This window comes from Cyprinus carpio, chromosome B1 (genome assembly GCF_018340385.1).
Source record: "Cyprinus carpio isolate SPL01 chromosome B1, ASM1834038v1, whole genome shotgun sequence".
In the NCBI taxonomy this organism is placed as follows: Eukaryota; Metazoa; Chordata; class Actinopteri; order Cypriniformes; family Cyprinidae; genus Cyprinus; species Cyprinus carpio.
In genome coordinates, this window is record NC_056597.1 from 36,532,431 (window position 1) to 36,553,807 (window position 21,377).

Below are 21,377 nucleotides of genomic sequence, written 5' to 3' on the forward strand. Positions count from 1 at the left end.
GTTTTTAATGTTTATTTCTCAATGTTAATGAAAGTGACACCAAAAAACAGTAACATCATTAGGAAATCCTTGGTGGGGCTGTGCCGGGGCTAAGCAAGTTTCTGATGGGGCTATAGCCCCGTCAAGCGCCGCCACTGGTTTCTGCTGACAGTCCTCTTGAGTTCTTTATTGAGGGCAACAGCTGGCTCGCATCTCACACCCGGACACACCCTCCAGTGGCACACTGATCTCTCTGTTTCTCTCTCTCACTCTGCCTCTATTTTTTTCCCTCCACATGGACTCTCGGCCCCACAAGAGTGCACAAAGAGAAGTCTATTTCCCTCCAAATTAGATTTGCTGGAGGAAAGAGGTTTGCGCTGATGAAGCTCACCCAGACTGCAGTAATATTTAGCTTTCATGCGTGTGTGTTTATAGTTCTGCGACTTACCTAAACCTCACTGTATAGAGCGGATAATGACTGGCGTCAGTTTCAGTGTTAGGAATCTAGAGAACTGGATGCTGGAAAGTGCTGAATAGTGCCACTTTTGACCTGTTTGTGAAAACACTCTAAACTCTGGACTAAAGATGGACTTCAGCTCATGTTGTTGGAGGCTGAGATGTTGGGTAGGTGTAATTATTATTATTTTATTTTTTTTGCACAAGTTTATGAATGTAAAGTATGAAATGTATGAATTACCATATTTTTATAATTTTATAATTTGTTTATATATATTTGTTAAAATTGAATTGAAAATGAAAGCGGTCATTTTACTTTTTTCAAGAAACACAAAAGGATATTTTTTTGCGGAATATTCATGAAGCTGTTTTGCATATATTAACAGTTCTGTCCAAAAATTCTTTGATTGGGTTATTTTCTTGTTGTTATTAGATACAGAAATAATATGATTACAAGCATGATTTTATACAATTTTAATACATTTAAAAAATATATTTTTTATTAATTTTTTTTTTTAAACATGCATAGAGAGTTGCTGATTTAAATATTCATTACATTTTATTTTTGTGTACATAAGCAGTTCACGTTGCTTATATCTGTCATCCGTCAAAATAAATAAATAAATAAAAATAAATCAAATAAAATGCAATATAACTTGTTAAGCAATTGACAAATGGATTGAAATGAACTGAATATAATCATGCACACATTAACGGTTCCACTGAGACGTGTCCCTCAAACGCACTTCGTAATCACATGCGATCATCTGAAGTGGAGATGAAAATCACAGAGGTTCCCCTAATGGGAGAAACCCATGATTCCCAGATTCCCTTTCCACATTTCTTTGAGCATGTTGTGTATTCCTGTGAAAGGCAGTTGTCTGAAATAGCTGCAGGTATGGGCTGCGCACTGTGAGGAGAGAGCTGGCCCACTTTTGTTGTTTAATATAGACAGGTGCTGTGTTCTGAAATGAGACTGCAGCTGTTCCCCAGTCTCTTGACTTGATGCACATGTAATCTTATGTAAACCTGTGTGTGTGTGTGTGTGTGTGTGTGTGTGTGTGTGTGTGTGTGTGTGTGTGTGTGTGTATGAGAATGTTGCAGGCAGTTAGGCAGCTGTTTGTCCCAGCAAAGTCCTGTGTTTCCCAGTGGGGGTTTTGCTCCGTCACAGCTGGGGTCTGCACTGCTTCATGCTGATGCTGGTGGCCTCGACTGCTGTCTGCTGGGGAATTTAATATGATTAAAAATTCAGAAAAACAGTAATATTGTGAAATATTATTGCAGTTTAAAACAAATGTTTTCTATTTGAATATATATTACATTTATTTCTATGATCAAAGCTGAATTTTCAGCATCATTACTCCAGTCTTCAGTGTCACATGATCCTTCAGAAATCATTATAATATGTTGATTTAGTGCTCATAAACATTTCTGATTATTCACATATGATATTATGCGAAAACGGAACAGAAAATTTTTAATGTTAGTTAATACGGCACATAGAAATAGTCCTCGTACTACGAAAAATATGTTAACAATTTAATAAGCACACAATTAAGTTCCATCCCTGAAAGATGCGGCCTGTGTGTGTGTGTGTGTGTGTGTGTGTTTGTTCTTTTAATCTCCTGGAAAATCCCACTCTAAAAATGTCTGTCTGTCCTCAATAGGAGGGCAGTAAGTATGATTTGACGTCACGCCACTGCCTCTTTATAAAACATCTTTGTCGGTTATGTGTTATTGATGAATGTGCATTCATGTCCACATTGATTTCTAGCCAAAGTCATGGTGACCCGCTATTTATTCTGTCCGTTTTTGTATCGCATTCCTATCGAACATCCGGTTAGTGTAAAAATATGAGCGTGTCTTGAGTTTGCCCAGCATGACGGCGCATTACAGAACAAATTGGCCACTTTGGGACATGTCTAAATGACTCCCTCCGCCCCGCATTCACCACACACACTAAATAAATGCTGCTTTTTGAAACAGGGCCATTAGTTCTGAGGACTGACCATTACCCACACTGCTGCAGTGAGTTTTCAGCGCTCCCCTGATTTATTATCGCCAGTGATATTGACCTTGTGGTTGTATGGGTTCAGATTTGTGTATGTCTTTATCTCGGCTCTAACTGAACTTTCAGGCATGGAGAGTGAGGTGAGTTTGATATTGAAATGCTTTTTAATGAGTTAGCATGGATCATAACTTTAGCAAGATTCATTTGGTCCTCTTTGAGCTGTTTCCTGATTAGGAGTCATATGCAGGATAAAGTGCGAAAACCTTTCAGCCTATACATCCTGCTGATTCTTTTAATTAAGAACCTTATAAAATCAATCTCACCCTGTTGAACTGATGAATGATGCAAACCTGTAAAAGACTCTGAGATCCCTTGGGGAGATGCGTGATAAAACGCTTGTCTAATGTCTCTATGTGCCGACTTCTTGCCTAGCTAGCTTTAAAGGAATAGTTTACCCCAAAATAAAAGTTTGTTTACATGTCATTCCAAACCTGTCAGGCTTTCTGTCTTCCTTGGAACAAAAGATAGTAATTTTGAAGCATCTTTACAGCCTAAAACGACAGTTCATAGTCTGTCAAACTTAAAAAATGACACCATAAAAATGTCCCATTCAGCCTGTGCACTGTATTCTATGGAAGCCCATTTTCACCATCTAAGAAAAAACAAAACTGTGCTTTGGTAAATCAGAATTATGACATAGTATGACAAGTTGAGATAAAGGCATAATTATGAGATTTAAAGTCAAAATTAAGATTGACATAAAATAGTCAAAACTATGGATTAAAACGATTATGGGTTCAAATTTAAGGCATTATTATGACATAAAATAGATATTATGAGTTAAAAAGTGATAATTATGACAAAAATCATAAGTGACCAGTTGAAATTGCAATGAAATGTTGATTATGACTTATGACTTATGACTATATATATATATATATATATATATATATAGTCCATATGTATATGTATATATATATATATATATATATATATATATATATATATATATATATATATATATATAAATATATATATATATAGAGAATGAAATAAAATATATATTATGAGATACTAAGGAAATAAGGAAATAAAGATACAAAGTCATAATTACGAGATAATAAAAAATGGATTGTCAAATATAATGTCAATTTCGACTGTATAAAATGAAAATTTTAAAAAGAAAAAAAAGATTTTTAAAAAATTGTTAAAAAGCATTTATTACACTGTCAAAATTATGACAATTATTAAATTATTATAACAATCAATTTTTTTTCATCTCATAGTTATTACTTAGTGTCTCATAATTTTATATATATATATATATATATATATATATATCATCTTATAAATCTCATATTTGAATGTATAAATTGAAACATATTTTGCATAATTAATTTTGACTTTTTAGGTCATTATTATTACTTAACAAAGTATATGTATGTAATATTTATTTATTTATTTATTTATTTTGTGGATTTTCAAATCTCTCAGTGTACAGGTTTGGAACAGCATGAGGTGGAGTAAATGATGACAGAATATTCATTCATGGGTGAATTGTCCCTTTAACCGGATACATTTGCTCAGTTCATTTGCAGAGCCGGAATGTGATCTTCAGCTCAGATAGTGACATGTGCTCAGCCAATAAGCAGATGTGAAACAGATAGACTGTTGCCTTATCGATCTATTGCTGACTTGAATAATAGCAGGGCTGCTTTTTACCCTGAAAGAAGAGAGCCATTCCAGTCTCTGGACTTGGTGTGTGACTGAGCTTTCATGGCAGTGATTGCTCTGCGCTGTCTGTCCTGCCCACCGCCTCAGGGGACTCGGGTCCAGAGACGCCCCAGAACAGCAGGCATAACCTGAGGAAATGTTGATGTGTAAACACAGCCGTGACTGGGAGTGTCCCACTCTGAAATCAGTGAACTGTGATAAGTGTATGAGGGTTCGTCCGTGGGAAGCGGACTGGCCTCTTCTCATAAACAGATGCTTTTTGATGTGGAGTGGGGGCTTCATCTGATGTGCCCAATCTCTTCCTCTTCCACTGTGGTTGTGTTTTTAAATGAGCTACTGGGATTTAGGGAAGGGTCACTATGGTCCACTGGTCATCCAACAAAAGTCAGAAGTCAGAAGCAAAAGACGAACGAGTTAGTAAGGTTCTGATATTTTTAGCTACGCTGGTTTAATTGGTACATTGTGCTTCAGCTATTTGTCAGTTTTGCATGGTTAAAACCTTTTTAAAAAGGGAAATATGCTGAAAAGTTGACGAGTTGTTCAAACAACCACCTGATAAGGAAATTTTGGTCATTAAGAACAGCAATTTTTGAAGTTTATGATGCCAGTGTCCAAAGGAGACATTCAGAAACATTTAAAAAACATTACACAATCTTTAAATGGTAGTTTATTTTACCTTTGAATTTTTATTTTAGTTTATTTCATTTTATTACATTTTGTTTTTGTGCAAACCTTCTCTGATTCGGTCTCCAGACTTCAACATGACGTCTCATTTTTATTCCCATCTGCCACTAGATAAGTGAATGAGCAGCGGTATGTTGGCAGACTGCTGCTGGTTCATTCATCGTCCTCACCCATTGACTCTCTGTCTCTTTTCCTCTTTGCAGGGATCAAGGGATCCCATGTTCCTCACTGGAGTGAGTTTCCCACCTGATTGGCCCGTCTACAGCGAGACACTTATTAAACTCAGCGTCTACGGTGAGAACAACGGCCACCAGCAGACAGTGAGTAAAGAGGCTACACTCTCCACACTGATGAGATCTGAGCTACACACTGCTCTCGTCTCAGTTCCTTTCACTTTTGCTTGTGCAGATCTCAGTCTGGTTCATGGATTTGTTGTGGTCCCATCCTTGTGTGGCTGATTTGGGACATGGATTGCGCTAGTTGGGGCTTCTGGAGCCTAAATGTTGTTTGCAAGGCCCTGAAGGCCCTTTTTCTATTAATCAACTGCTTGGTAATGTTTGTCACAAAATCATTCAGAGCTGCAGCTTTAGTCTATAAATCAGACATCATCTCGCAAGCCACACGTTTGATTATTTTGCATAATGTATGGCACATTGACATTTATTCTGCTACAAACTGACAGCTCATTTAATTTCTGTCGCATCGGTGCGTTCTGCAGACAAGACTGAAGAAATTAGTTATTATTTCACAGACAATATCTGAAAACAAAGCAGGAGAAACAGATGTGCATGAGAAATATGCCAACTTTAAGACATGAATCTGGACACTTTTCAAGCATGAAGACGTGAGACTCGCACAGTTTACAGAAACTGATTTTATTGTGTAATTTGCAACTTATTTCTCTTGTGTGCAGCATAAACATTGAACTATGAAAAGCCAAAAGAGACTAAAATCTAACTGTCGAATGATGTTGAAACCATTGCCATCAATAAGGCTGAGACTAAGATTAAGCTGATATATATATATATATATATATATATATATATATATATATATATATATATAATGTACTTTATACTTTACCAATGTTATTTTAGTACAATTGATATACTATCTTTTGTTAATATTTTGCATTTTACATTTATATTTTCTGTTTTAATTTTAAAGTTTTAGTAATTTTGTTGTGTGTTTTTAAGTATTTGTATATAGTTATGTAGTTTTATTTATTTTAGCTCTTTAAATGGAAATGAGAAATATTGCCTTGGCAACTGGCTGAAATAAAATAAAAATGTCAAAATAATAAAATAATGAAAATAATGAATAATTAATGCATTTCACAATATTTTTAAAAAGATCTTTTATTTCAGCTAATATTTAGTTTATTTCAAGAAGTTAAAAAAAAGAGGTTTTGGTACGTTTTAATCTTTAGGTGTTAACTATAATATCCCTGCTTTATACACTGTATACATTTACCAATAATATACAGAACACATTTATTATACAAATATTTTCTATGCTATTTTCAACAATTCTGGTATATAATATACAAATCCGGGCAAATCTTTTTTGGTGATATTATAAATGTAATGGCATTTCACACATATTATCACTACACACTTTCAGCTTCAGTGAATAAAGCACCTGTCCAGTTATGTTCCCCCCTGAGAGAGTCAGGACCCTAATTACATTCATTTTCCCACAGCAGACATCGCGGTGCTGTGGCCTAGTGGTTAAAGATCAAGGCTGTTAACCGAAAGCTTATGGGTTTAAATCTGTGAGCTGTCATCATTGTGCCCTTGATTCCTCCTGTGGGATCATCCCTGTTTGATTCATTTCTCTGAATTCAAACGGTTGGTTTCTGTGAATCACTTCCAAAGCGCTTCATAATGCCAAGCCTCAGTAAGCAGGACATTAACAAGAGATGCTTATTGAGAGCGAGAGAGAGAGTTTTTGAGATTCTGAGCAGATCTGGAGCAGTTTTGATTTGAGCATCATTTCCTCGTCCGCCCGTAGCATTGCGCTTTAGTATTCCTGTGCGAGTCCTGCCACACCTGCATGAATAAGAGAGCAGGAAGAGCAATGGGCAGATGGAAACACTTCCTGATTGCTCTGCCTGGATTTGATCTTGCTGGGGGGCATGAAGTCAGGGCCAAATGAATGAATGAATGAATACATTTTGTGTTTTACATCTTTAAAAATCTAGTTTAATAGCTTGTCCAGAATATTAAAGCACATGTGATGGGCACATGTATATGTACTGTGTAATATTGTTTTATATTAGTACTGCAAGAGCACAATATTCTCAAGAGGTTGAAATTCCAGGAATAAACTTTGTGTATGTACTTTATAAAGAGTGCAAACTTCTGAAACCCACAGCAGGGGTTTTGGAGTGGAATGCGGTCTGTTTCTGTGAGGACCAGAGTTCACTCTGGAGATTGCTGTCTATATATAGGTCCTTATCTGAAGATCAAAGACTCCAGTCAGATGTGTTTGCTTTTCTTGAAACAGAGACCAATCGCTCAGTGTTTTAAACATGTATGGTAGTGCAGATCTTCATGTTTCAAAATGTACAGCTTTTTTTACATACCTTCTTATCATTCTGCATAAATAAATAAATAAATAAATAAATAAATAAATAAATAAATAAATAAATAAATAAATAAAAACTGGGAAAATTATGGCATTTTGATATTCCAGAAGCTAGCTTGCTTTAATGTTGTATCCTGTTGATCTCGGTGCACCTGGGTTCAATACCTGTTTTGCTTTAGGACTACAAAATGCAGAATGATTACAAATTGGCTGCAGAATCATTTAAAAATGCCAATTTAAATCAGAATGTACTTAAAAATCAAACACTGAAACGTTAATATTACTTTGAACGGCATAGGCCTAATATGCAGCGATATGCAAAATTATTAAAATGACAGACATGAAACAACTTTATAAATTAGCAGAAACATAATTTAAGGTATTTTTAGTTTGAGTAGTTTTCAGTCTTTAAATGTTAGATGATTTTGTGCTCTTGGTAACCAATGCTTTAGAAATCTCACTGCTAGTGACCTTTTTTTTATCATAGTTTTGTTTGTAAAAAAAATTTAACCTGTAGTTTTGTTCTACAAAATGAATTTGCACCATGAAGTTGTTGTCAGTTGTTTTCTCCTCACTTTTAAAAGTTCATATGCCTATTGATTTTGCATGGTCTACATGGTGTTATGATAGTTATTAAGAGTTGTTAAATGCATTTTACTTTAGCATATTTTTCCTCCTATTTGTGCATGACCTTATCAGAGTTGACCTGTGATGCAGCAGTTGATTGGAGGTCACCTCATGAACAGTCATGGTTCAGTAAGAGACATTGTGGAAAACATAATGAATTTGATTATCCTGCATATTGCACATCGTGTGGGAGAGAGAGAAAAATGAGTGATGAAAAAAAAAGAAATGCACAGCAGTAAATGTGGCCAATACAGATAAGACTTCTCATATCTTATAGCACTTATGTACCTGATTTAGGAAGCTATTTGAGAGGCAAACTAATAGCATAGCTACAAGTTGGCTGTCAGGAGAAAGTCATTATCTAGCATCCGCTGGACTACTGAACATGTCATAGCTGTCGCAGCAGCGGTTCTAGCTAATCAAGCGCTCCTTTATTTCCATTCAGCTCCCTGATAGTGAAAGAATCTTTTTATCGCTTAGTCTTTATGGACTCGCCCCTTAATTGGATTGTCTAGATGCTCGGCAGTGCTTGTGGAATAGCATAGTCACTGATTTTCCTAAACGTGCTGAAAAAAAGTATAAAAAACACTTTTGCAGGTTATTAAGAGTACATACAGTACAGCAGTGTGAGAAATGGTTTCGCTTTTGCAATATGCACAAACATTGATTAAATTGTATCATTCATGATACTAGAATTTATTTATTTATTCATTTGATCTATGTATGTGTGTAACTAAGTTAGATCACGCTGTGTGTGTTAAATGTGTGCAGATCTCCATGTTTTGAAATGTACAGCTTTCATTTATGAATGCCGAACATGCCTACTTATCATTCTGCATTAAAAACTGGGAGAATTATGGCATTTTCTTTTTATTTTTGATATTTTAGAAGCTTGTTGGCTTTAATATTTCATTCTGTTGATCTCGGTGCACCCTGGAGCGGCAGCAACATTATGCAAAATTAAATGAAAATGTACTTAAAAATCAAATACTGAAATGTTTTAAAATAACTATGAACTGCATAGGCCCAATATTATTATTTTTTAATCAAAATTATTAACATGACAGACTTAAAACAAGTAGTAGAATTAGCATTATACAATAGAATTATCAATATAAATTCAAACAATAACATTTTTTTATTTTATTTGAGTACTTATTTATATGTTTATGTTAAAATGTATTTATTTTAAATGTATTTATTCATAAAATTAAATATTTATTACTTTTTTTAAGACATTTTGCTTTGACATTGGGATTATTTAGCTGTTTTTCCTTTAATAATTTTGACAAACATTGCAGGTCTTTGATCTAGTCTCCATATTTCTGTAAAGCTGCATATGTCTCAAACATATTGATTTAGTTTTTTATGTTCTCATTTTGGTGCCTTAAAGGGACAGTTCACCCAACATGAAAATGTTGTCATCATTTACTCTCCCTCACGTGATTCCAACCTGTATGAGTTTCTTTCTTCTGTTCAACACAGAAGAGGATATCTGTTTGGATGAATGAATCCTGGAGATGTTGTTTTTGTGGATGGAGACACACTTCAGTCCCATCACATGCACCAGGGGTCTGCGTCTGTGCCATCTTGTTTCCAGCTGCTTTTAGCACCATTTTGTTGCTTCATTTAAGAAAAAAAAGAAAGAAAGAAAGAAAAACTTGCAAGTCAAATGGCCACATATATATGAAGTGGTGATGTCACTTTGAGCGTTAGCTCTCACTAACAGCATCATAGCGGTCTCCTGTACATGCAGACTGGATCTGATCAACATGATGACCTGTCAAAGTCCATACATTTCTCTGATATCCCTTCACGGTTCAGCATCCTGTTTGAAAATCATGCCATCATAACGGCACACGCAGGTAAGACGTCTTTAATCCGGAGAGAAACGTAGATCAAAGAGATGAAGATGAAACAAAGGTGGATCAGGAGCGAGAGTCGCACGTTCACACTCGACGCTCCTGGATCGGTTTCAGAGAAGACACAGATAGCAGCTGCAGCTAGCGAGTGAAGACAAGCACGCTGCTCTCCCGCTGTCATATCCCAGCATCCCGTCTGCTTTTGGCCTGTAATCTAATAGAGCGCACCTGAAGACCTTCCCGGCCTCCTCTACAGGGAGTTTTCTCTCTGCTTACTGTGTGTGTGCAAGCAGCTCATCATGTGCAGGAAACAGAAGACCAGTGCTACAGAAGACAGCTGGAGATCTTTTATTCACGACACCTGCGTGTTTGCCGTCCCTTGGTGCCAGTATGTGCTTGTGTTTGTGTACTTGAGTTTGTCAGACTGTGGGTGGTCCGCGAACACTATGAATTTGGCATGATTCATTATAGTTTAAAAACATGTATTTTTTTTTTGTGTGTGTATGTAATTAATTCTATTTATTCCTTAAAACTTAAGTTCAGTTGCCGTCTTAAATTTTTAAGTATACTTGATTGTAAAAGCTATTTCTTAATTTAACTTAAATTACATTAAACTGAGTAAAAAGTTTAAATTGCTCTACTTATTTTGATGAGTTAATGTAAAAAACATAAGTTGCCATGACTTACTGATCATATCATTTTTTGCTTTTTTGCATGTGTGTGTGTTATACTGTATAATATACAGTCATTTAAGTGATTAATATAATAAGTTAGGTCAGTAATTGATTGACATTTAGCTTACATAATAATGACATATTACATTTATGTAATTAATATATTTTATTATTTTACTTGCGTTAGTGAACAGATATATACACATACGTATAATGATCAGCATAAAAACTTGAAATTAATTTTGATAATTTTTAACCACCATATTTTATTTGATTTTATTTAATTTTATTTTATTTTGCAAATAGAATTGCCATTTCTTGTATGTTCTTATGTTCATTTGATAGGGTACTTATTTTTGATATATTATAATAAATAATTTATAAAACTGATTTATGTCATACTTAAATCTCTTGATTTTTAATAAGAGCAATCAAAAGTACAAACAAATTTAAAGTTCATGAATGCACTTCTTTGTGAGTTTTTAATTAGTCTTTTTTAATGTTGCCAGGATAAATATGCTTAAAGCAATAGAGCATAATACATTAAGACTAAAAATGCATAAATAATCTTTTATTTTATTGTATATTATTCCTGACTTGACGAACAGATTGTGGTCGATCTGTGGCCACTTTGAATGGCATTCTTCACTGCAGTAAGAGTAATGTGTACAGCAGAAGATCTCCTCTGCACTTTTCCACCACAAGTTCTTTCAGATGATACGGATGATCTGTCTTGTTCCTGACACACTGCTCCCTCTCGTACCTTCCTGGAGAAGTGACTCGGGTGTCGTGGCTTCTCTCCCGCAGGACTCCCGCAGGACTTTTGTCGATGTGGAGTTGTCCACTTCCATTGCACTCACTGAAGCGGTGGATGATGCAGTGCAGCAGGCAGCCGGATGAATACAGAGTGTGATGCTGAGTGCAGACTCAGTGAAGTTACAGTGGCATTATGAAACTTTACAGTATAGCAGTAGAGAGGTATTTCATTATGTCTTCAATCAGAAACAGATTTTATATTCTTTTTTACAGTAGTTTTTACTCTTTGTCTTTCTAAATGCATTTTACACTTTCTCTTGTTAAATCCATTTTATAAATGATGAATATAAATTATATATTTAAATGTGAATATTTGCTTTATTTTTAGTTAATTTATTCAGGTTTTTGAAGTACATTAACATGTAGACATTAGTTTCTAAACTAGCCGATGTGGACTAATACCTAAAAAAGCCCAGTTTATTGGGTTGCGGGTTATTTTAATTTAATAATTATTTCTATTAAAATTTTATTCTTCATTTTACTATCATTGTTATTTTATTCTTTACATCATTCAATTTTATTATTTTATTTTTTAATGTTTAACTTTTTGCTTCATTTATAATAATTATTGTATTTTATTTTATGCTTCATTTATTTGTTTTATTTTACATTATTTTATTTTTAACTTTGTTACTTTTTTATTCCATTATATTTTATGTTCTTTCTTTTTTGTTTCTTTTTTGTAGATTAATTTTACTTTCATTTGATTTTGTTTTGTTTTATTCTTAATTTTACTATTTTTTTAATTGTATCCTTTATATCATTCAATTCAATTAGTTTGATTTATTTTTTTAAGGTAAATTTTTAGCTTATTTTTTATTTTAATTTTAATTTTGTTTTATTTTATGCCTCATTTATTATTATTTTTAACTTGATTTTAATTTATTTTTTATTCTATTTTATTCATAACATTGTTTATTTAGAATGTTTTTATTTTATTATTATTATTTGTTAATTAATTTAGTTTGAAAGGAACTGGACAGTGATATTTAGGAAACAGGAAAACATTAAATAATAAATCACCAAATAAATATTTGCTTTCCCAAGAAAATATGTTTGTTTGAAACATTCAGACTTGAGAAAGGAAAAAAGTGTGGAAATATGTGAATATATTGCCTGTGTTTCATTAAATTAGTTTACAGTGTTCACTTAACCTCACATGGCGATGAAAGAAAACGAACTCATATGATTTGTATATGCTAAAGCGCAGCTGTTGGATCTGCGAGTGATTGGAGTAACACGTGACCCGTCCTGTCAGAGATTCCCACGACGGCCGGCGCTGCGATCAGAGGAGGGTCAATGGAAGCAATTACAGCGGCAGCGACCGCCGGGATCCACTTTGGTTGCGCTGGGTTTTTTCAGCTCTGACCCCCGCGCAGGTGCTCGGTGCTGATAACATGGCCCTGTCAATCTAAATGAAAAGCCAGCTCTCCCTCTTCGCCACCCCTGCGCTCAACCCTTCTCCAATTATTCCTATTTTAAGGCTGGAAAGAGGAGCAAAGGGCTTTAATAAAAGGCCGGGACGAAGAGTTGACAAGTGAAGAGATTTGGGATGACTGTGGAGTGGCGTTTGTATTTCCGGGACGCTTCGGCCTGTGTGTGTGTGTGAGATTATTAAGATGTCCCGGGCCACACATGCTTCATTGATTAGTGTGTTGTTCGGCGACGAGCATGGCGTCATTTCAAAGCTGCCCTTGAAGCATCCGAGCTGAGCTGAAAGGGAATGGTTTATGAGCACGCGTCTCTCATTCCTGTCTGCCAGACTAATTCCGCCGCCATCGCATTACGCTCATTTGTTTATGCTAATTTTATGTTAATGCTCTGTCATTCAAAGGATTGCACCAGAATAAGCGGCAGCGCGGCCGAACTCGAACATGAACATGTGGAATCGTTCCATATTCCATCATATTTCTCTGGCAGATTCGTGACGCGCTGCTGAATGTCTGGGCTTCTGCTGAATTTGGTCTTAATTGTGCAAGCCTTTAACTTGACAGAACAGGCTTCCCGAAGATCTTAGCAGTTCAAAACAAGCTTTCATAGAAGAAACTCTTATTAGTTTTTGAGTTGCATGACTGATGTGATTTGAGAGTGAGTTAAGACTTAAATTACGTGCAGTTTCTTAAGGAATCACGTGGCTTTAGATTATTTGTGGTTATATAAACCTGGGTGTTTCCAGTTTGTGAGACCCCCAAATATGATGACCACCTTCCAAATCACCTTCTAAAATGAAAAAAGGCATCAATAGATTTTCAAGTTAAAACAATTATATTGTGTAAGAAAAATATTATATATGATACTGTAAAAACTAAATTAAATCTTTAAATAATTGTCTTTTATAATGTCTTTGTACTAAAGTTAAAATGTTATCTGGAATATAATTACTTTTACATTGACATCATATACAGGAATAATAATTAGATAAAACGAGTGCAGTCAGTAACAAAATCAAATATGTTACTATAATAATTATAATAATGTGTTATATTAATAAAAATTAGTGATGTTAAAAAGGGATTCAGCAAAATGTGTTTATTTTTTTATGATTTTTTGTTTGATTAATATGTGTTTGTAATGTGTATATTAATTATTTTTGTTTATATTCATAAACATAGTATATATTTTGAAAATATTTGATTGATATTATATATAAATATTTGAAATGTATAAACATAACATATTTTTCTGAAATATACATGCATGTGTGTGTGTGTTTATATATACATAATAAATATACACAGTACACACATATTATGTAAACAAAAACTTTTATTCTGGATGTGATTAATTGCGATTAAATGTTTGACAGCACTAATAAAAATATTAATAAATATTATATTATATTTATTAATTGATTAATTATTAAATCAATTAAAAATTAAAATAAATATACATTTTACATATGATTTTTTTTATTTTTTATACATAAAAATATATTCATAATGTTTTATATGTTAATTGTTAATTACTCACATATATAGTAGATTTTAGGATTACTATAATATTATATAATAAATGTTAATTAATCAATCAATATAAAAATAAATCCTTTATAAATAAATATAAAATTAAAAACATTTATTAATTTATTAAAAAATATTAAATTAATCTTTTAAAACACACACACACTAGACACTAAAAATACATGTTCCAAAGTATTTTCTGCATTTTTTTTTTTTTTTTTTGCGGGCTCCTCAGGATCCTCAGCCAGACCCTAGTTAAAAAAATTAACAAAAAAATAATAAAAAAAAAAAAAAAACCTTGTTATAAAGTACTTTTTTGATGTTTTTGGAGCTTGACAGATGTGGTCACTATGAACTGTTGTTTGGGTTTGGAAAGTGAGAGAGTAAATAATGAGAGAAAATGGGAGATTTTTTGGCTGAACTGTTGATGGTATAAACCTTCCCAGAGCGCAGGCTGAGCAGTAACACTGAACGGACAGTAAAAATTGTCCCCGTGAAGGGTGTGGAGGTGAGGAGTGATGAATTAGGTTGTTAATACAGTGCCATTGTAAACGGTCACAAGGTTTTATACAGCGCCAAATATTAATAGTGATTTGGATGTCTGCTTCTTGATTTTATAGCACTGGAAAGTGGCAAAGTGCCAGACTGGGTGCACACTTGGCTGACTGGTTGTTAGACAAATGAAGCAGTCAAATAAAAGAAAGCAGCTGCTGGGTTTTACGTGCAGACGGGTGCTAGTGAGAGGCGGCTTTGTGGCATCTGCTGGTTTAGCATTGTGTGAAGTCTGTCACAGTTGTAAAAGTGCTGAGGCGCCATGACGAGGCTCGTGGGTAAGAAAATAGGCATGTGGCATTAAGGAACTACTCAAGAAGCCTTAAAGAAGATGATGGAAGTCTGTCGTCTAGTATAAATAATCTGCCTTTATGCAGTCAGACAATTATTCTTCTTGCACTTAACAAATATAGGTGCTGAAGGGAATTATTTTTTTTTTTTTCATTAAAACATTTTACACAGAATGCAACCCTTAAAAACATGATGCTATTTTTTTTATCACAAAAAAGTCACATATAGATTGATTTGGGGCTGTTTTACTCATTTTAAATAATAAAACACTACAGTATGTTGAAATAGTGATAAGCATTATGCAGTAAGCCAATTTATTCTTCTTGTATTTAGCAAATTTAGATGTCAGTGCAAGAAAGTTTAAGGGTAGGGAGAAATTATTTTCTATATATAATGCATTTTTATGTTTTTAAAAATGTATATATAGTTTTTTTAATTATATATCTATATATATACATAGGGGCTGGTCATATAATTAGAATATCATCAAAAAGTTTATTTCACTAATTCCATTCAAAAAGTGAAACTTGTATATTATATTCATTATTACACACAGACTGATATATTTCAAATGTTTATTTCTTTAATTTTGATGATTATAACTGGACAACTAAGGAAATCCCAATTCAGTATCTCAGAAAATTAGAATATTGTGAAAAGTTTCAATATTAAGACACCTGGTGCCACAACTCTAATCAGCTAATTAACTCAAAACACCTGCCAAGGCCTTTAAATGGTCTCTCAGTCTAGTTCTGTAGGCTACACAATCATGGGGAAGACTGCTGAATTGACAGTTGTCCAAAAGACGACCATTGACACCTTGCACAAGGAGGGCAAGACACAAAAAGGTCATTGCAAAAGAGGCTGGCTGTTCACAGAGCTCTGTGTCCAAGCACATTAATAGAGAGGCGACGATGTGGTAGAAAAAAGTGTACAAGCAATAGGGATAACCGCCACCCTTGAGAGGATTGTGAAACAAAACCCATTCAAAAATGTTGGGGGAGATTCACAAAGAGTGGACTGCAGCTGGAGTCAGTGCTTCAAGAACCACTACACACAGACGTATGCAAGACATGGGTTTCAGCCAGGTGTCAAGCCATTCTTGAACAACAGACAGCGTCAGAAGCGTCTCACCTGGGCGAAAGACAAAAAGGACTGGACTGCTGCTGAGTGGTCCAATGTTATGTTCTCTGATGAAAGTAAATTTTGGGTAAAATTAAAATCAGGGTCCCAGAGTCTGGAGGAAGAGAGGAGAGGCACACAATCCAAGTTGTTTGAGGTCCAGTATAAAGTTTCCACAGTCAGTGATAGTTTGGGGTGCCATGTCGTCTGCTGGTGTTGGTCCACTGTGTTTTCTGAGGTCCAAGGTCAACACAGCCGTATACCAGGAAGTTTTAGAGCACTTCATTCTTCCTGCTGCTGACCAACTTTATGGAGATGCAGATTTAATTTTCCAACAGGACTTGGCACCTGCACACAGTGCCAAGGCTACCAGTACCTGGTTTAAGGGCCATGGTATCCTGTTCTTAATTGGCCAGCAAACTCGCCTGACCTTAACCCCATAGAAAATCTATGGGTTATTGTGAAGAGGAAGATGCGATATGCCAGACCCAAGAATGCAGAAGAGCTGAAGGCCACTATCAGAGCAATCTGGGCTCTCATAACACCTGAGCAGTGCCACAGAGTGATCGACTCCATGCCACGCCGCATTGCTGCAGTAATTCAGGCAAAAGGAGCCCCAACTAAGTATTGAGTGCTGTATATGCTCATACTTTTCATGTTCATACTTTTCAGTTGGCCAAGATTTCTAAAAATCCTTTCTTTGTATTGGTCTTAAGAAATATTCTAATTTTCTGAGGTACTGAATTTGGGATTTTCCTTAGTTGTCAGTTATAATCATCAAAATTAAAAGAAATAAACATTTGAAATATATCAGTCTGTGTGTAATGAGTGAATATAATATACAAGTTTCACTTTTTGAATGGAATTAGTGAAATAAATCAACTTTGTGATGATATTCTAATTATACGACCAGCACCTGTATATATAATTTATTTATTTATTTATTGCACAGTGTAACTTGAAAATAAAACATGAAAAAAAATAAAATCGTTATCTTTTTGATAATATTACTCATAATATTAAACTTACTCATAATATTTCACAAATATGCCACAGCTTGGCTGATTTTGGGCTGTTTTTCTGTAATCTGCCATTCTGTAATCATCAAAAATAAAATAAAAATAAAAATAAAAACACTTGTTTGAATGAATGTCAAACTTCTGTGGACATTTTATTTTGTATAAATGACAGCTGGTACTGTATTAGTCTCCACCTGATGTCCAGTGTACTTACAGTCTGGGTCCTGAAGTGAAGCTCTGCTGTTTTAGGGTGATACTCATCCGCCGTGAGCATTTCTGTCAGGTATTGATGGACTCTTCTGGAGGTGCTGTGGTTTAGTTAAACATCACGTCTCTTTGTAGAAGCTCATTCTTCATTGGATCTGTAAAGTGCCCCAGTCATCTCAAAGGCCCCTCCTTTTTTATTCATAATCCCATTCCAGCGTCCACAAGATAGGATTTGTCCAGATCAATTTTGTAATGCATTTTTCATTTTGAAAATGTAATTAGGGTTGTCTCTCTTCTCCCTCCTGCTGATCACTTATTCATATTCTCTCACCTGCTTGTATTAGCAGGTCAAGGGTGAGTTCAGTGCTTGGCTAACTGTAATCTCTCAATGGAAAACCGGCTTACTGTTACTTTAATATCCATGGAAGTCGGCTCATGAAACCTTTCTTTGAAGTAGGGGTTATTCCACTGCTCAGACAGCTTTAAAATCCCCAGCTTCAGCCTCAGACCAAATGTTCAAGGACCACCTGATGCATATTTCACATGGCAACCCTTACTAAAATCACAAGCTCTGATCTGATTGGCCGGCTTTATGCTTCTGCCGAGAGTCAGAGTGCACAGGATGAGCGCTTCTGAGAAAGAACAGGGTTTGACAGGTTACTGGCATTGATCGTTAGAAAAATATATTTGAAGTGTTTAAAGCAAAAAACAAAAAAAAAAAAAAGGTTAACCAGCATAGTAATGCTTTAGTTTGTTTTCAGTCTGTGAAATAATCCATTCATATTTATTGTTTTATTTTAATTTAGTATTTTGTATTTTATTTGTATTTTAATATTATGTTTATTTATATATTTATTTTACTTTAAATTTTTGCACTGGTGCAGGTATTTTCAGGAGCCATAAAGAATAATTATTAGCTTAATCTATTGAATATCAAAGTCAGGATTAGTCATTTATAATTATGATTATTTAATTAGGTCCAATAAGTCCATAATTTCAACATTATCAATTTTTTTTATTTAGTTTGATTGTGTTTTATTTTGTCATTTAATTTTGTTTCATTTTGGTTTAGTCTTTTTGTTGTTGTTGTTGTTGTTGTTGTTGTTGTATGCTTTTATTTTATTTATTTTTATAAGTCATTTTAACTGTATTTTATATTTTTTTTTATTTTTTTATTTTATTTCAGGTTTGTTTTTGCATATGTCATACAGGCCAATTATTTGCTTAATTTATTGAATATCAAAGTCAGAAGATTAGCTCAAATAATTTCCAATAATGTAAATATTGAAATATGATAAGGGTGGCATCATAAGGTCTGTATGAATAAATTTTTCTTTTTTGTTTTATTTTGTGTCATTGTGTTGTGTTTTACAATTTTTAGTACATTATTCATGTCCTTGCACTGGTGCAGATATTTGCATATATGGACCTTAAAGGTGAATGCTTACCTGAACTGCTCTATTGAATATCAAAAGTCAGGAATTTAGCTTAAATCATTTATAAATCTGATCATAAATTGGCTATAATATAACATATGTAAATTAAGTATAATGTGAAATAAAATGCTTCTCACATGCAGTTATTACTCATTTTCTCCAGCAAATTTTAAAGTTAACACACCAGGTGTCAAAACAACTGTTTTGTGACCAGATGCCACAACGCTAATAATATCTACAAAAGTCTGATGCCTGGCATATGCTTGTGCTGACAACATTTTACATTTCTTTCTTTATTTATTTGTCATGTGTTACCATAAACATTTTTCAGACAGAAGTAGTTTTTGAAACAAAGTTTGAGGTACAATAGCACATCTATGAATGCATGTAACATGCAGCTGGGCTCTTTGTAGTTAAATCTAAGGCTAGCTGTGGGTGTAGGTCTAGTGCTTCTGTAGGCAGCATTTTAAATTATGATGTGCACAAAGAAAAGCCTCTAAAGGTAGGCAGTATAATTTAACAAGCTATTTGGTGGGGGAAAAAGCATGCAGACACAGTAAGTAATGTTGATTTGTAAATATGAATAAAATGCATCATAAAAACGAATCTATTACAAAGTGTTATGCATAATTTTTAGACAATTTTACCTAATAGCTGTGTATTTTTATGGTTAGAGTACTGCATCACAAGCTTATCAGCACGTTAATCCCAAATTCTGGATCAGTTGTGAGTCGAATCTCCAGCACGCTTCATGTGAGGAGTGTATCTGTTTGTTGCTGCATATGAAGAAAGTTATTAGGTTCTTTTTCACTCATGTTACCTATGTAGGCGGCTCACTGGGTTTTAGAACAGAGCCGCAGACTCAAACCACTTCCCTAATTGGACTTCCTGCTTGTCAGAGAGACGTAGATGATGGTGTTGCCCGGAGGCTTGTGTGTGTGTGTGTGTGTGTGTGTGTGTGTGTGTGTGTGTGTGTGTGTGTGTGTGTGTGTGTGTGTGTGTGTGTGTGTGTGTGTGTGTGTGCCCGTTCCTGACCAGCATCAAGAGCGATTGACTGCAGGTTATTTGAGGTGCATTCATTCAAGTGTGTCACTGCATCAGTTTGAGTGACTGTGAAATGACCTTGTGCTGAAAGTCTTCAGAGTCAAAGTGTATCACAGCCAGCCAGAGGCCAGTCTGTTGATGTGGTCGGCCCCAAATATGACTTCTTATCGCGTGTAGTTTTGCTAAACTTTACTCTGCGCTGTTTGTGATCGCTCTGAGATGATCAAGCCTGTGGATCTTCGTGTCATTGTCATTTTTATCTGCAAGCCACCCACCTGCGTGCTTCAAAGAGACAGGAAGACGAGGAGCGGGCAGAGGTGCATTTGCGAAACAAACTTATCTGACAGTTTCTGTGATGTGGGAGTGAGTGAGTGAGATAAGAACCTGCAAACTCTGACCTCTGATGATTATTTCTTCTGCAGTATATTGTAGATTTTTCCCTCTCACCCAAAAACGCTCCTGCTCTTATAAATGATATTTGGTACAGGTATTTCGGTTAGGTATGCATGTTTACTTAACAAATACAGTGTGGTTTTTATCACTGCATGTGTGGAACCTTAATTTGAAACTTCTAGGTTTATATTTTGTTGCTTTCGAGGAGTTTCATCTTTCAAATTATGTCCATTTTGTCAGGAAATGTAATGAATGCCGCTTTGATGTATTTAGATGATTTTTAAAACGCCTGGCAGCATGGAGTGCATTTATCCCTTTCCTTTACTACTAGTTTAACACGAAATAAACATGAACAAACATATTTTTTTTTTTGTTGTTATTAGGAATAGAATGGAAATTTTATAATTAGATTTCGAAGGTTAAAGGTATAAGCGATTTTGGAAAAGGCTAGCAACAAACTTTGAAAGCATAAGGCCCCACCCTTTGCAGGATTCACTCTCTAAAGCCACGCCTCCTCCAAAACACATGAATGTGTACAGGCAGAAGCAGCAGAGACTAACCAGCGACACCATGAGAGCTTAAAAATTAAGTACTGTAATCTTGACTAAACATTACTTACAATTTTACTTTTTGGGCCAGTAAATCAAAAACCTAAGTCTGTGTAATTTTGTAAATTTGTAAATTTAAGATTTCGAGTGTTGTCAACTCAAAATCCCAATTTATTAAAATGGCTTACTCTGGCTCATCAATCTTTAGCTCCGCCCACGGCATGCCTCCAGGAGCTCGGCTTTCGTAAGGCTGTATATTTCTTTTATAAATATAAAACTTCAGAACTTTTTTTTGGAGATATAAAGGATGCAGTTTTTACTCTATAGGTACTCAAGATTAACGTGTGAGATTGGTTGAAACTGGTGTGTGTGT

General features: G+C 34.7%; 1 pseudogene; it reads left to right on the plus strand.

Annotated features, from left to right (window-relative positions):
* The first annotated feature begins 241 nt into the window (after positions 1 to 241).
* LOC109086071 overlaps positions 242 to 21,377 on the plus strand; it is a 137,775-nt pseudogene continuing 116,639 nt past the window's right edge.